The 16,894-nt window shown below is 39.5% G+C and overlaps 1 pseudogene; it reads right to left on the minus strand.

Moving 5' to 3' along the window:
* Positions 1 to 4,304: 4,304 nt before the first annotated feature.
* The window catches only part of LOC114285726 (3-ketoacyl-CoA synthase 4-like), a 69,676-nt pseudogene continuing 57,086 nt past the window's right edge, over positions 4,305 to 16,894 (minus strand).

Below are 16,894 nucleotides of genomic sequence, written 5' to 3' on the forward strand. Positions count from 1 at the left end.
CAATTTATATATATATATATATATATTGTAAGATAAATTGATAGAGAGAGAATTACAGAGAGAATAAATTGTATGTATTAAGATTGATGTATTGAATGTTGTACACGGTCTCCTTTATATAGGAGAAAATGGCCTAAGTGGTATACACACTATACAAAACAACATCATGGCCTAAAGGGAAAGTGGTCACCGAAAGGAGAAAGGATACACTAAGGAGACAACATTATTAAAGCTAGTTGGTATTTTACAGCTAATATATATATGCACTAACATATAATACATATACTAACAGCCCCCCTCAAACTCAAGGAGGATAGGTACTAACCAACTTGAGTTTGGAGAGAGTAACAAAACAGGAAAGTAAACTGATAAATAAAATAAAATAAGATAGGAGACACTGTATGGTTGTGTCAAATCGTTATTGAAGACACTGTGTGGTCGTGTCAGACCGTTGGAGAAGATAAGGTCTGGATAGTTTACGAGGTCATACCGGACCGATGTAGAAGCTAACCGGAATCAATGTCGGGACAGTTTACGGGGTCATGCCGGACCGTTGTAGAAGCTGACCGGAATCAATGTCGGGACAGTTTACGGGGTCATGCCGGACCGATGTAGAAGCTGACCGGAATCAATGTCGGGACAGTTTACAGGGTCATGCCGGACCGTTGTAGAAGCTGACCGGAATCAATGTCGGGACAGTTTACGGGGTCATGCCGGACCGTTGTAGAAGCTGATCGAAATCAATGTCGGGACAGTTTATGGGGTCATGCCGGACCTTGTAGATCTTGTGGTGGTGCACCAAGGAGGCGACTTAGGGAGTGCGCCATGGGATGGCTTGAGTGGTTCCCATGGTGTGTAACCATGCTCACCATGATATATGTATAACCCCCCCTCAAACTCAAATAGGTGTGAAGATAGAAAACTATTTGAGGTTGAAATAAAGTGAGTGATAAAGGGGATCAAGACAGTTTACGGGGTTATGTCGGACCGATGTAGCAGACACTGTGTGGTCGTGTCAGACCGTTGTAGGAGCCAATGTTGTGACAGTTTACGGGGTCATGCCGGACCGATGTAAAAAACACTGTGTGGTCGTGTCAGACCGTGGGAGCCCAAAAGATAGAGATATATAGATATATATATCGCACCCTCAAAAGTCGTGCCCAATCTATCAAAAGGTGTGCCATCAAAAGGCGTGCCCAATCCATAAAAAGGTGTGCCGGACATGATGGCGAGGCGCGTGACTACCTTGGCTTGTGCGCCCGTTTTGTCGTCTGGCGTCAAGTGGTGCGCGATGCGCGTATCGGCCCTGGCTATTTAAACCAAGGTTGAGGCGGAGGCTGTGCAAACCAGTCTGAAACCTCTGAACATTGGCATTCTGAAACACTCTGTAAACATTCTGTAACCAACCCTTCTCTGAAACACTCAACAACCCATAACATGGCCTCCTCTTCTTCTTGTCCAGCTACCCAGAACATGGCCTCCTCTTCCCGTGGTCTGCTCACGCTCTTTCCAGAACTGAACGAGTCCACAAGAGAAATAACTGGTGCGGTGGCCAGTGAACCTCAACCAAACACCTCTGGTTTTGCTCCGTTGAACTTTCCGATGCGGTCGGTGGAGCAAAAAATGGCGGTGCAAACGGATATTGAGGCCAATCAGTATACTTTGAAGTCATGCATGGAGACCATGACTGCGGTCACAAACTTGTCGCACCGGCTTCAGAGTAGGACAAATGAGGTGCAGCAGTTAAACGCCCAACTGGCTCTGCTCCAACGCATGTATAAGGATGCGCGAGCAGAGATAAGTGTGCTAAAGGCGGAAAATAAGGAGCTGAAGCGGAAGGCCACCGTGATGTTCCGATTTGGAGGTCCGCCATATGCTGCAGTGGAGGAGTATGGGGGAGTGAACGTGCTCGGCGGCGTGGAAAACACGGAGGCAACACCGTTAAGGGCCGCTCAGGACGGAGGCAAGAAGAAGAGAACGGCTGCAGAGTAGAGAAGAAAAATTCTGCCTGTGGATGTGGTTGTTTGTGTATTTGGTTTGTTGGTTTGTTTTTTTTTTTTTTTGTTTTTTTTTTGTTTTTGTTTTTGTTTTTTTGTTTTTGTTTTTTTTTTTTTTGTTTTGTTTTTGTTTGTAATTGTGATCAGGGTTGATCCTTGAGATGAAAAAAAGGACAAGTTTGTGGAATGAAAACCGAGGTGGTTGTAACTGGATGGTTTTGTAACTGGATGGTTTTTTTTTTTTTGGTTTTAATGGAAAAAAAAAGAAGAGAAAATAAAATAAATAAAGTGGTAATGGGACTCACGGTTTTGTTCAAACCAACACATGATGGTGCCAGCCATTATACTGAAAGTGGGTAATGACAGATGAAACAAAGATATGTTAAACAAAAATAAAATGGAGGTGGGTGGATGTTGATAGATTAAACAAATATGAAGATATGATGAAGGGGATTTGAATATGTGGACTGGTATATTGAGAGAATATATGATAATAATAAAAAAATATGTATATATATAAAAAAGAAAATAAAGTTGAAAAGAGTGGAACCATGTTGACCGGATATTGTGAATGGTGAATGATATTTCTTTTTTTTTTTTGGAAGATAAGAAAAGGGAACAAGACCATGTGGGCAGGAGCCTTTGCTGAGGGCAGAGTTTCATGGGAAATTGTTCACCACGAAGTGTATTTGCTTGCATGTGATGGCTCGCATGTGATGGAGAGAGAGATATATATTGGTCTCGGGCTAGAGAGAGAGTACAGTCGTCATGTACGCGTCTCCCACTGCTCCCCCATGTCTCCTTCACAACAGTTTGGTTTAGGTCCAGAGCTGCTCGATTGAGTCTCTCAGCGAGTGTCTTGTAAGGAAGAGAGAGAAGCTTGGTGAGCGAATCTTCGGATCTTTCGGAGGCTGATGATTCGGGTGTTTCTGGGATAAAATCAGGCATTTCGTTGGGAAAGAAACGGTATGCCATATCTCTCTCTCTCTCTCTCTCTCTCTCTCTCTCTCTCTCTCTCTCGGGGTTGCTGGTTCAGGAATCAGGAGTTGTATGAGAGAGAGAGAGAGCTTCGGTGTAGGTGACTTGGTGGGTGTGGCATATACAGAGGAGGAAACAAAGGCTATGGCAGCTGAGATTAAGGTCGTTGATGGGCCATATATTCTGAGGGATGCAAGTCAGTTTTAGCTGGAATGAATGCCATGGACCTGAGACGTGGGATCACAATGGGCTGTTAATGCAGTGGTGACAAACTTGAAGAGCCGAGCACGGATGATTAGCACATCTGAAGAAATAGCCCAGGTTGGCACAACATCAGCAAATAAGGAGGAGAAGGGATGGTGTGTGTCTGTTGTGAATGGTGTTGTGGTGTCTTTTGATCTCAAAACCGTGTGTGTGTTGTATGTGTGGTGTCTGTGACCGTATGTGTTGAGTCTCTGTATGCCGTGTGCCTGTGTAGTGTATGGGTGCCCTCTCTCTCTCTAAACCCGTGTGACTATCTCCTCTTCAGAACCTCGGAGTTGTACTTCATGGAAAAGTTGGTCCTCGGCGCCACTCCAGCCAGCGAGCTCATCGGTTGCGGCTGCGTTGGTGGTAAGCTAGCAGGAACCTGTGTCACGGCGTCTGCAGCATTGGTGACAGGTGGCGTGGTCGGCGTTGGCCAGAGGAGAAGGCGACGGTGAAGAACTAGATCTGCCAGCATGATGGCTGGAGTGGCTGAGTAAGCATCGGCAGAGAAGAAGATGGTAAGAAGGCGGCGGAAAGTCCAAAAGAAGCTGCTGGAGAAAGGCCGGAATGATGGGTCATGGTTGGAGCATGAGTGCTCCTCACCAAAGATGCAGAGGGTCGGAAGGGATGATGCTAACGAAGGTATAAAGAAGGCATGTGTAGAGGTCTGGCGGGCGGCCAAGGCGAGGCTGCCGCCCGCCGGTGAAGCAGAATTACTAGGTTCTTAACCTAGCTCTGATACCATGTAAGATAAATTGATAGAGAGAGAATTACAGAGAGAATAAATTGTATGTATTAAGATTGATGTATTGAATGTTGTACACGGTCTCCTTTATATAGGAGAAAATGGCCTAAGTGGTATACACACTATACAAAACAACATCATGGCCTAAAGGGAAAGTGGTCACCGAAAGGGGAAAGGGTACACTAAGGAGACAACATTATTAAAGCTAGTTGGTATTTTACAGCTAATATATATATGCACTAACATATAATACATATACTAACATATATATATATTAAAAAAATTTGTGACAAAGTAATGTAACTTTTGCAATGCTGTTTGGTTTTACTTTTTAATTATCAATTTTTAACTTGAGAAAAACTACACCAAACAGTTCCCATGGTGAGTTTATGCGATTGCATACTGTGAATGCAATCTGCCCAAGGACTACGATGAGATGGCTTCACATTCCAGAGCGTTTCCCACATTGCACTGTTACATTTGAACCCACTTTCGAATGCTATTCGCCACACTCGATGCCCCTTTTCATCCTTCTCTTAGCCTCTCTATGTAAGCCAACTCATACCAGATTGAACTTGACGAAGTGTTCCCAAACCGATGCAGAGTCATACGAGAAGCCTCCATATGTATTGGCAAAAGTGGCAACTTCTTCTCAAGCTCGTCAATCACTGCCTTCCCACCGGCGTGTATGCAAAAATGCTTGAAGCTTGAAATCGGGAATGTAGGGCTTAGTTTTCTCATTTAGCAACTTTGACTTGATGAAGGAGATAAAAAAAAAAAGAAATTACTCTGTAATTGGCAACACAAGAGGTCCCAATGTTTTGATATTAGTCTTAAGTGCTTGCCCGATAGTGGTCGTTAGACCTTTAGATAATGAAAAACTAGTTTTACCCTTGTTGTCTTGCTCTGCTCTTGATACAAGCATCGGAAAGCCTGGTCATCGGCACCACAGTGCGTCCTCACGACATGGATAAGCTTGTAATTGGACTTCCGACGGTCCTTTTTTTTTGTTCGATAATAGAATTGCAGTGGCGCCTCTACGACGGAACAAGCAATTCGGTGTCAACATGGACTTTTTGTTCCCGAAATACCAATTTTGAGTAATGTTCTCCTTGGTAACAACGACAACGTAAGTGTTTCGATGCACTTGCAGCATGTCCTTGGTGAGATCGATAGCGATCACTCCCCCACTACACCCCATACCACCCAAATTGAAGGTTCTAATATTGCCTCTCAACTTCAACTCGTACTTGTTGACAATCATAGCTGACAGAGAAGCCGTCGAGTTGAACAAGCTGCAATTGACAACTAGTGTGTCTATATACTTAGGCTTGGTATTGGTGGAATTGAAAAAGTTTTCAATTGCAACGAACATGACCATTTTGGCCTCTTCCCTAGCTATGGCCATGGAAGGGCGCAGTGAGAGGAAATGCATAGCCTCCGAGACGTAGGTGTAACAACCCGACCCTCTTATATACTTTAATTTCCTCATTATATGTGTGTTTATGTGCTTGATGTACATGGTATGTTTAACATTGTGAATTACATGTTTACGGCATAGTATCTGTCGTTTGTGAGAAAATCTGTTGAAATAATGACATTTGGACTGAAAATTGAAAGCTTTAAAGGCGCGATAACCAGAATTTGCCTTTATAGTTAGGATTAGCATGATTTTTAGGGCATAATATGAAGTTTTGTAAAAATTTGATTTAGAATGAATTAAATTGATTTATTGGGCTTAATCCTTAGTTAAGCTTGAACTTAGACTTAGTGAGCTAAGCTTTGTTGGATATTATACATATATGAGCCTTATGATATTTAGACTCATCAAAACATCAAACATAACTCATGAGAAGAGAAAAGAGAGAAGAAAGAAGAGAAAAGAGAGAGAGGAAAGAGAATTCAACTAAGAGCTTGCGAATTGAAGAAATTGAAAGATTAATTCAAAGATTTAGCTCAAGGTAAGTGGGAATCAACTAAACTACTCTAAATCCTCCTCCAATTGTTTGAAATCAAGTCTTGAGATGAAGTTTCTTATTGTAGACACTCCATTTTTGACCGACTTCAAGACTTAGACGTCATCGCGTGTGCACTCGATGATTACGATTGTATTTGTTTGCTTTGAGTGCCCGAAGTCCTCGGTGGAACGCCCTGTCTTTGAGCCTTAAGCTTGTCCATTTTATGCTTTGTTTTGGACCAAAACCCTGCCGTTTCAAGCCTGAAACTTTTGGTGACTTGTCAGCCACCACCATAGGCTGTCGGCCATGGCTCATGGTTGTTGGCCACCAATGTCTTTTTTCAGATATTTGTTGACAGCTGTGCCAGCTGTTAGCACACTGAGCTACATCTTCCTATACGTGTATGGTAGGATGTTCCTAAGCTCAAGGCTTGTTTTTCTATATATAGGGGGATTCCTTCCTTATTTTTGAGGGTTGGAAATTTCGGAACAAAATTCTCTCTCTCTCTACATTTCTCTTTCTCTCTCTAGTAATTTTGTGCATAGTTTCTTGGATACACACCACTTTTGTCTATCAATCCTTAACAAGAGTTGCTAGTCTTTGGGCTGAGGTAGCTTGGGACTTGTTTTGAGCTCTAGGAGGAGGTTTTGGCTTGGATTGTTGGCCAAATTGTGTCTTCTCTTCAAAAGGTGTAACACTCTCCTTTTATACTTGTTTTGCACACTTGCTTTGCCACCTTTTTCAACTATTTTGGGGCTGGTTTTGAACTGTCAAAAACTCTATTTTTGTGGTCTAAAGGTGGTGGTTTGAGGCCATTTTCAATTAAGGGGTGGTTCACCTTTCTTACTTCTTAGTTTGTGAAGCTTTTGTACCTTTGTTCACCACTTTCAAACCAACTTTTTTAGGCCTTTTAACTACTGAATTTTAGATGTTTTTCAGTGGTAACAAACTCATTTTGAAGTCCAAAATTGGAGGGGTTAGCCTCCTCTCCTTGTGTCTTGTTTGCATGCCTAGTTAGCCCCATGTATTAGCTTAATGTTTTAGCTTTTTGTGGCTCGAGTCCAACATGTTTTGAACTCTGTTTTGAGCTGTTTTGCCACTGTTTTGGCTGTTTGGTACTTTTGAGTCTTGTATTGCATAGTTGTAGTGTAAGTCCTTTCACTAGCTTGGTGTTTTAAGGCTTTAACCACCACTGGTTTGAGTGGATTACATGTTTTAGTGCTTTTTCTCACCTAATTTCAGCACTTATAATCTCTGCAATCTCTCTCATTTCTTCACTTTTTCATTTGCTTTGAGGGTTGTTTCAACCTTAGGGTTGTTTAAGCTTGAGATTGAGGCTCATGCTTAATGGTTTAATCCTCCTTTGAGGGTTCATTACCAATGGCATGGAGCTTCTCTTATGCCTTAAACTATCCCTTGGTTGACACTTCTTTTATCTTAGAAGACACTCACCAATGGACAAATTAATTAATGAATGGTTTGGTAACTAAAATGTGTAAACAAAATTGACAAGTAAAAGAGGCAAGATAAGCATTCTTTTGTGTTGCATTGCATGTGTTCAAATCGGACGTTAATTTGAACATAAGGAAAATGAGACATTTTCTACTCAAAAGTAATGAAATATGCCATTTTCCTAGGTCTCCATTGCCCTTGATCATGCATGATAGGGTGATGGTTATTTGAGTCTTGTTTTTGCATTTTATTAAACTTGTAAAATTGGTTTCACAAGCCATCATGCAATGAATTTGCTTGATTAATGGTTTATGAACCAAATTTTGTTCCTCCTTTGATTTCCCCATAAAAAAGAGAGACAAAGTGTGCAAACAACCCTTGAGAAATACATTGTGATGACCCTGGTCCGTGTTATGCTAATTAATCTTGATTATGATTGTGATTATGTGTTTGATATAATTTTGAGTGCCATTTATATGAATATATGTGGTTTTGAATTTTTATCTGTTCACTGTAGGAAAATCTGTTTGATTATCTGCTTTAGAATTTAAATTGAAGGCCTTATCGGCCACAAAAATCAAAATTGATTACGCCATTGTGATTAGCGTAATTTTTAGAGCATACGGTGAAATTTAATTGAAAATTGATTTGGATCAGATTAATTAGATTAAGCTGATGTAATGGTGCTCAATTAATTAGTGTTAATGAAGTGTGATTAAGAGAGCCTATAAATAGGCTTATATACACTTAGTTCCTCTCTATGAACTCATTTGGCTGAAATCACACCTTAGAGAGAGAGAGAGAGAACCGAGTTTAGAGAGAGGGAAGAGCCAATCTTGAAGATCTTGCTAAGGAGCTCAAGCTTTGACAGGCTAGGCTCAAGAATTTGCTATAATTTGGAAGAATTGAAGCTCATAGGTGAGTATTTGAACAAAGATTTATGAATTAAGTTTGTAATATTGTGAATTCAAGGTTTGATGGTGGTCAAGAACATAAATTGAGATGAAATTGAAGAATTGGAAGCTTTTATGTACATGCATGCAAAGAATTGCTATGAATTTGCATATTTGAGCATGAATCATGTTAAACAAGGAGAATTGGCCACAAAATCTCTCATGCATGCATAATCTACATGAGTTTCATGATTATAAGTGCCATTTGTACTAGAATTGGAGTCAAAATTGACATGCATGTTTGATTAATGGAGATATGAAGATTATATGAAGTTTGAATGCATGGGTTTCAACCACACAAGAGAAATGTTGATTAATTTGAGAGTATGATTATGGATTTTGAATAATTGGCCTCATATTGCTTACATCCTTATGATATATAATGTGTTTCCACATTTTTGAACCAAGAACATGAGTTTTGGGCCTTTGAATGTCGAATTTGAACTTCAAAACCAGTTTTGGAAATTCTAGAATTTGGCATGTCCGTTCGAGCGGGGAAAGGGCCGCTCGAGCGTGGAATGTTAGTTCCCAGAACTTTTGCATAAATGGGCGTCCGCTCTAGCGGGGAGATTCACGCTCGAGCGGGGAGCCATGTAGTTTGACTCTCAGCTAAAGCGTCCTAAGTCACGCTTGAGCGTGAAAATGAAGTAACCAGTACTTTTGCGGACCAAAGGGGTCCGCTCGAACGGCGCAAGCTGCGCTTGAGTGGGGATCCTTGTTTCGGATATTTTGAAAAGCGATTTTATGATTTGTTATCCGTTCTGTTTCATTTCTAAGCACTCTTAGGCATGCATCGAGCATTGTAAAGGAGTTAAAATGATAAGAAAGGAGCCTAAGAGGAATGTATAAATTAAGAACGGATTGAATCGTTTGTGACCCATATGTGTTATGTAATGTGTAGGGTCGAGCTCAAGGGTAAATCCACCGGCAGAACACTGTGAGTAATATCTTAGTAAAGATATTTTCAAGTATGTTACTTTCCGAATGTTACTTCTGTATAAGCTTCATGGATTTGTTGATTTGAAATATGAATGAGTATTCTATATGTCTAATTTTGTATAAGGCCATTTGTCGTTTGCCATTGATATGTTTGATATATCTGAATTGGGCCTAAGGCCGTTGGACATGAATGATTGGGCCAAAGGCCGTTGGACATGAATGATTGGACCAAAGGTCGTTTGACATGAATGATTGGGCCAAAGGCCGTTTGACATGAATGATTGGGCCAAAGGCCGTCGGATATGAACGATTAGGCCAAAGGCTGTTAGATATGAATGCAAAGATGGGCCAAAGGCTGTTTGAATATGTCATTTGATATGTTTGAATGCCGTGATGGGCCAAAGGCCATTTGAATGAAAGGGATCATGATCATGAATATGAAATACGCATGGATATGAATATAAAGAGAATGGGCCCGAGGTCGTTTGATATGTTTGAATTGGACCAAAGGTCGTTTTGAATAAAGAGTTGGCTGGACCAAAGGTCGTTTCGTATAGATGGACCCGAGGTCGTATTGTTTTATATAAGAATTGGACCTGAGGTCGTTTTGTATGTGGATATGATGTATTGGACCCAAGGTCATTTTGCTTTGTTGAGATTTGTAAATCTGGTGTGAATGAGAATAGTGGTTCAAATGTGTACATTATAAGTATGATTCATTTATGAACGAACCTCATTCATTAACCTCTTTATTTTGATATTATTCACTGGGCGTTAGCTCACTCTTATTTATATGTATGTAGGTGAGCAAAGGGACGTTCAACCCTAGCCTTAGTGGAATTTAAGAAAGGAACCCGAGTTTTATGAAGTTAGCCCAGGTGCCTCAACCAAGAGGCTTTGTTTATAATCTTTTGTATTTCTTTTGCTGCTTCTATTGGTCATGATAGACCATTTATGTGTATAAGCTTTTGGCATGGCTGACTATGTGTTTGAATGATCCTAGGTATACAAGATGTTAACTATTGATATGTGGTGTAAGTTATTATTAAGTATATGTGAAATGTTTTGACATGCCATGAAGCATAGCTCATTGGACAAAATTTTTAAGTTTGCTTCTGTTTTGGCCACTTCACTCTGTTGCTATATGTTTGTTTTGGTTTGAGGCCGTAAGTAATCTCATGATTACTGGTCGGTTATGACCTTAATCTATAGGGGCGGGTTCGGGTCATGACATACACTGTTTTGCTTTGTTTGCTCTCAGATGCAGCAAGGAAATCCAGGTTATCAATGGCCGACAGCCACCACCAATAGCCGACCGGCCACCAGTGGTAGCCGATTGGCCCTTTATCGGCTATCATATGAAATTTGCATAGTGTGTTGGTAAGGTAGAGCAAAGGTATTCTGGAAGTGGGCAGAATTGTTGGTGTTCAATGTGCAAACAGAGGCATTTAGCAGCAAGGCAGTAGCTTTTTGGGTGGAAACCAAGCATGCATGGGCCTCCCTTGCCTCCCAGGATTAGCTAATTTCAGCAATAGATCAAATATGTGATGTAATTAATTTGTTGTAGCTAATTAAGTGTTGTAAATAATTAGCTAATTTAACTAGTTATTCAATTTCGTTTTATAATTAGTTAACTAGAATAGTTAATTAATTTGGTTTGTAATAATTAGTTAGCTAGTATAGCTAGTTAATTAATTTGAGTTTTGTAATAATCAGCTTAATTAGTTTAGCTTAGCTAGCTAGTTAGCTTTTATTCATTCGGACCCTCATTCGCGAGGGCGTAATGTTGTAATAAGTGTGCGTATGTGTATGTTTTCCAACCCCACGTCTTTCTCTTTTTTATTTAATTGCTTTTGATGGTTTGATTAGGGTCATATTTCAATTAGCATACCTTATGCTTTATGCTTGCATCTATTCATTCGTATTGCATGCACCGATGTTCGGCGCATCATTCAAACTGCATTGCCATTTAAATACCTATTTGAATACGTGTTTAATCGTATGTTATCAAATCGATCCATATACCACATTAGTAGCCGAGCCTATTAACTGCATTCTTTGTATGTGTTGCATTGGGCACTTAATATAGTTAGGAATTATGCACATTTTACTAACTTATATTCTCTTAGTTTGGAGTACTAGGTGAGTTTTTAATGCTTTAGTATACTTGCATAAGTGTGAATGTTGCCATGATTAGCATGCTTGCCATGAGGCTATGTGCTTAAATGCTAAACTGCTTGAATGCCTGTGAATGAAGGCATGTTGTTTGAATTGGAACGATTCAACAAATGTGCGTTTTAAGCCCATTTTGTTGAGTGGCAAATCATGTTTTAAGCCCACTATATTTGGTGGCAAAATCCACAAACTTTAAGCCCACTTGAGGTGGCAAATTCAAATCATTTTTTGCAAACAAACATGAGTTGAGTTGTTCCAAATTGAGCAAACTAGTCTATACTTATTTGTGCACATCACATAGTAATGCTAGCCTAATAGCCGGAACAAGAACTTATAACGTTTATAAAAAATCATATCATGATTAGTAGAGGACGATCTTTGATCGGGCGAGCGGGGGTGCTCAATTTATGACCTTCCCCTCTCGTACCTAAGTTCCCGAGCCGAGGCAACTTTGCTGATGACGGACACGTGGCCTTTGGCATGAATCATGGGTTTCCTAAATCTTCCCAAAATAAAATATTTAGGTGGCGACTCTGTATCTGGCAAAGCAGTCCAATTTTGGCACTTTTTGATTCAAAATCAATTTTTCAAAACGATTTTCCAGATTTAGACTCTTTGGTGATTATCTGTTTCACATTGCACTTGTGAGATTAGATTCAGAACCACGGGGGTACGAATTTTAGGGCTTTCTTTCAAACCTTTCGAAAGGGGGCGCGAAAAAGCCAGGCTATACTTATGTGTATATAAGTTAGGGTTTATGGCTTGTGATTTTGAGCATATACTTCTATAGACATCCCATTTTTGACTTCCTTTAAGACTTGGGCGCCACTAATTGATCACTCGATGATGAAAGTTGTGCTGTGCAAATGTTCAATTTCTTCAGCAAGAAGAACTCTAAATCCCAACCATACACCCCATTTTTGGACCGAAACTTTTTTTAGACCTTAAAGCCCTCTTTTTCAAAACACTTTTCCCAAATGTTTCTACGATGTTCCAAGGCTCGCATTTCATTAAATGTTGCCCTTTCTGGTAAAACGAGCAAGGACAAAGTGAAAATAAATGGAAGAGAGGTGAACTCTTTGAAAAATCATTTTAAACCTCTTATTTATAGGTTTGGATTTGAAGAAAATAGGAGGAGAGGGAAGAAAACTAGTTGGGGAGAAGTTAGGCATCCAATCATTAAGAGAGAACTGGCAGCCTTTACTAAATCATGTCTATCCTTTTGTACACTTGAAATTTTGTTGTAAGGCTACCACCATTGGAAAGTGGACTTCTGGGGCTTCAATTTAGACCTAATAATCTCCTAAAACTGAGTCTGAATGAAGGAGATATGGCTGTTTGAAGTTAGGCATCAATCCGATTAAGACAAAACTGAGCAACCTTCACTAAAATAGGCATATCTCTTTCCAAACTTAGAATTTAGATTTGAGGCTGCCACCATTGGAAACTAGACTTCTGGGTTTCAATTTAGACTCAATAATGACCTGAAGAGAAGTCCGGATGAAGGAGATATGGCCATTTGAAGTCGGACCTGGAAGTAGATTTTTCTTGTGGCCGGCAGGCAATCACCATTTGTGGATGGCTAGCCACCACTTCTAACTTTCCGGCCACCATTTCTGATATGCCGGCCACAAGCCAGCCACTGGTGACCAAAAATAAATTTTTTGCAAATATTTTCCTCTAGCTGTTTCCACACTGCTCCAGCTATTTCTGAATAAATATTTTTGACCAAAGCTCATGTTTTCTATATATACATGACCTATCTCTCATATTTCAAGGTTAGAAAAGTTTGGGAGTTAAAATTCTTTCTCTCTCTACAATTTCTCTCTTTTTACAATTCTCTTTCTCTTTTGCAACTTGCATAGCCTATGCCCAAACACTCCAAACCAAACGTAGAGAGCTTGTTGCTGAGATGATTTGAGTTTGAATTTGAGCTCTTGAAGCACTTGAGAGTGTGAAATTGGTGTTTTTTTGACTTAAGGGCTCATTCTTCTTCAAGAGGTATACTTTCTCTTGCCTTTGTACCATCTTTACACTACTTGTTTTCCATATTTTCTTTCTATTTTTAAGCTCTTTAAAACTTGTTTTATGAGCTGAAGCTTGTGGTTTAAGGCTATTAAAGGTAGAGGGGTTAATCACTATTCTTTGAACCTAGTTATCTAAGCCTTTCCACTTGTGTTTCCCATCTCTTCATCAACTTTTTTTGAGCTTTTTACCATTGATTTGCAGATGTTTTCAGAGGCTAAAAAAGTGGTTTTGAAGTCCCAAAAATGGAGGGGTTAGCCACCCCTCCTTTAGCTTGTTTACTAGCTTAAATTGCCATGTTTTAGCTTATTGTTTTAGCTACTTTTTGTCTGCATTTCAGAACTTGGTGTACTATTTTTGGGCTATATAAAATCTATATTTTTGGGCTGAAACTTGTGGTTTAAGGCCAATAAAGGTTGAGGGGTGGTTTACCCTTCTTTGTACCTTGTTTTTGGAGGCCTTTGCCCTTGTATTTCCCACCCTTTTACTATCTTTTTCTAAGCTTTTAAATATTGTTTTTCAGAGTTATTTCAGTGGCTAAAAGCATGTCTTGAAGTCTAAAAATGGAGGGGGTAGCCTCCTTTCATGTTTGGTTTATTAGCCTAGCATGCTTTAGCCTATTATTCTAGCTTTTGCTAACTCAATTCCAGCATGTTTTAGGATTGTTTTAGACCTATTTTAGGACTGTTCTTAGCTGTTAGTTGCATTTGAGTCTTGTTTTGCATGCTTGTAGTGTAATTGCCCTCATAAACTTGGTGTTTTAGATCTTAGACATCACTTATTTGAGTTGATAGCATTTGTTTTATGCTTTTATCACTTATTTCCAACACTAATAATCTCTACAACCTCCCTCATTTCTTACCTTTTGTTTTTCTTTGAGACTTGTTTCAAGCCTGTTGTACTTTTAAGGATAAGATTGAGGTTGTCATGGCATGACATCTCTTTTATGTCTTGAGTTAACTCTTGGTTTGGTACTTCACTCCATTAGAGGACTTAAATTCACCATTTAGACTTAATGAATTAAAGGATGGTTGGTAAAGTTGAAATGGAGTAATTAAAACTTGGGACTAAAAAGGTGCAAGATAATAATTTGGTTGTGTTTAATCAGATGTTAATTGAACACATGGAAGCTTGGACCATTTCATACTTGTTAGTGATAAAATGATCCAAGTCTCCAAGGTCAACTTCTTCCCTTGATCTTTTATGAAAGGGAGGAGGTTTGTGTCTTGTTTTGAATTTATTGAGCTTGCACATCTTGAGTCACAAGCCATCATACAATGAAATTTCTTGAGTTGGTGGTTTATGGTTTAAGTTCACCACTCCTTGGATTTGTTCATGAAAATGAGGGGTGAGTTGTGCAAACAGTCCTTGAAAATACCCTGTACATGCTATGTTTGTCCTATGTTGTAGCAGGATAAATATGTGCATCAGTGGCCGGCAGATCACCATCTATGGTCAGCAACCTTCAACCATGGTCGGTAGGTGGCTGGCAGTCTTAACTAGTGGCTGGCTGGCCACTGATGCAAATCTTAGTAGAGAGTTGGTAAGTTTGAGTAAAATGGTTCTAGAAGTGTTTAACTGTGAAAACACAGGCTTTTGGGAGCAAAATGGAGGTCTTTTCGAGCGATATCCGAGCATGCGTGAGCATTTTCCATTCCCCGAGGCGGAGTAATGACAAAGTAGTTAAATACTTTAATTACGTAGCTTACTTGCATTTGTGTTGTAATTTAATTTAATTAGCTTACTAGCTAGTTAAGTGTTGTCATAATTAGTTAATTAGTTTAGCTAGTTATTTCATTTGGTTTTTAATAGTTAGCTTAATTAGCTTAGTTGCTAGTTATCTTAGTTTATTCATTCAGATTCTCCTTCGTGAGAGCGTAATGTAATAATGTGCATGTCTTCCAATCTCACGTTTTTCTCCCTTTTATTTATTCGCTTACGATGGTTAGATTAGGAGCATTACATTTCAATTAGCATATCTTATGCTTGCATACATTCATCTTGTCTTGCATACACCGAAGCTCGGTGCATCATTCAAACTGCATTGTCATTTCAATACTTTCTTTGAATACGTGTTTAACCGCATGTTATCAAATTGCCTCATATTAGTAGTTGAGCCTATTAATTGCATATCGCATGTGTTTCATTAGTTATCTCGTATAGTTAGGAATCATGCATTTTTCTAACTCTTTTATTTTATCTTAGCTTGGAGTACTAGGTGAGTTTTTTTTAGTGCTTTATCATACTTGCATGAGTGTAAGTGATTGCCATGTCTAGCATGCTTGCCATGAGGCTAAGTGCTTAATTGCTATAACTGCTTGAATGCCTGTGGATGAAGGCCCGTTGCTTGAATTGAAACAATTCAACGATGTACATTTTAAGCCCACTTTGTTGAGTGGAAAATTCGCAAACTTTAAGCCCACTTGAGGTGGCAAATTCAAACCCTTTTCAAAAAATAAATATGAAATTGAATTGTTCCAATTCTTGTAATTCTAGTCTATACTTACTTGTGCGCATCACATAGTAATGCTAGCCTAATAAACCGGAACAAGAGCATATAATGTACATAAAAATCATATCATGATTAGTACAAGCCGATCTTTGATCAGGCGAGTGGGGTGCTCAATTCATGACCTCCCCCTCTCGTACCTAAGTTCCCGAGCTGAGGCAACTTTGGTGATGACAGACACGTGGCCTTTGGCACGAGTCATGGGTTTCTTAAATTTCCCCAAAACAAAAATATTTGGGTGGTGACTCTGTATCTGACAAAGCAGTCCAATTTTGACATTTTTTTTATTCAAAATCAATTTTTCAAAAGATTTGCTGGATTTGGACTCTTTGGCGATTATCAATTTCATATTGCACTTGTGAGATTAGATTCAGAACCGCTGGAGTCCAAACTGTAGGGCTTCTTTCAAACTTCCGAAAGGGGGCGCAAAAAAGTCGAGCTACAATTTCTCTTGAAATTAACATGGATTCCTCACCTTTGTTTGGATTAAGAGTTGTATTCCTCATTTTAGTTTGATTTGGGTTTGATTGTGAGAATTGGCCTAGTGATCTTGGGCCTTGAACTCATGTAAGCATGTATACTATATATATCATAAAAAGATGAAGGAAATAAAGAGAATATGGAAATTAGAAAGTTATATGTCAAATTAAAAGAAGTTTTGATCCCATTGAGCTTGTGTTTCATGTTTAATATGTTCCTATATCATGTTTTGGAAGTAAATTTGCTTGAATTGAGCCTTAGAAATAAGTTCAGAAGTTTGCCTTTGATGGATTTTTGGACTGCACTAATAGGGGCTAGGACCGCGCGTGCGAGGCTCATGGCCGCACGTGCGGAAAACAGGGAGGCTGGATAGGCATTCTAAAATAAAGGCATGTTCGGAGCCGTATGTGCGTCACACCTCTCTACACGTGCGGCCA

The sequence above is a fragment of the Camellia sinensis genome, chromosome 2, assembly GCF_055761805.1.
Source record: "Camellia sinensis isolate YWXY chromosome 2, ASM5576180v1, whole genome shotgun sequence".
Taxonomy (NCBI): Eukaryota; Viridiplantae; Streptophyta; class Magnoliopsida; order Ericales; family Theaceae; genus Camellia; species Camellia sinensis.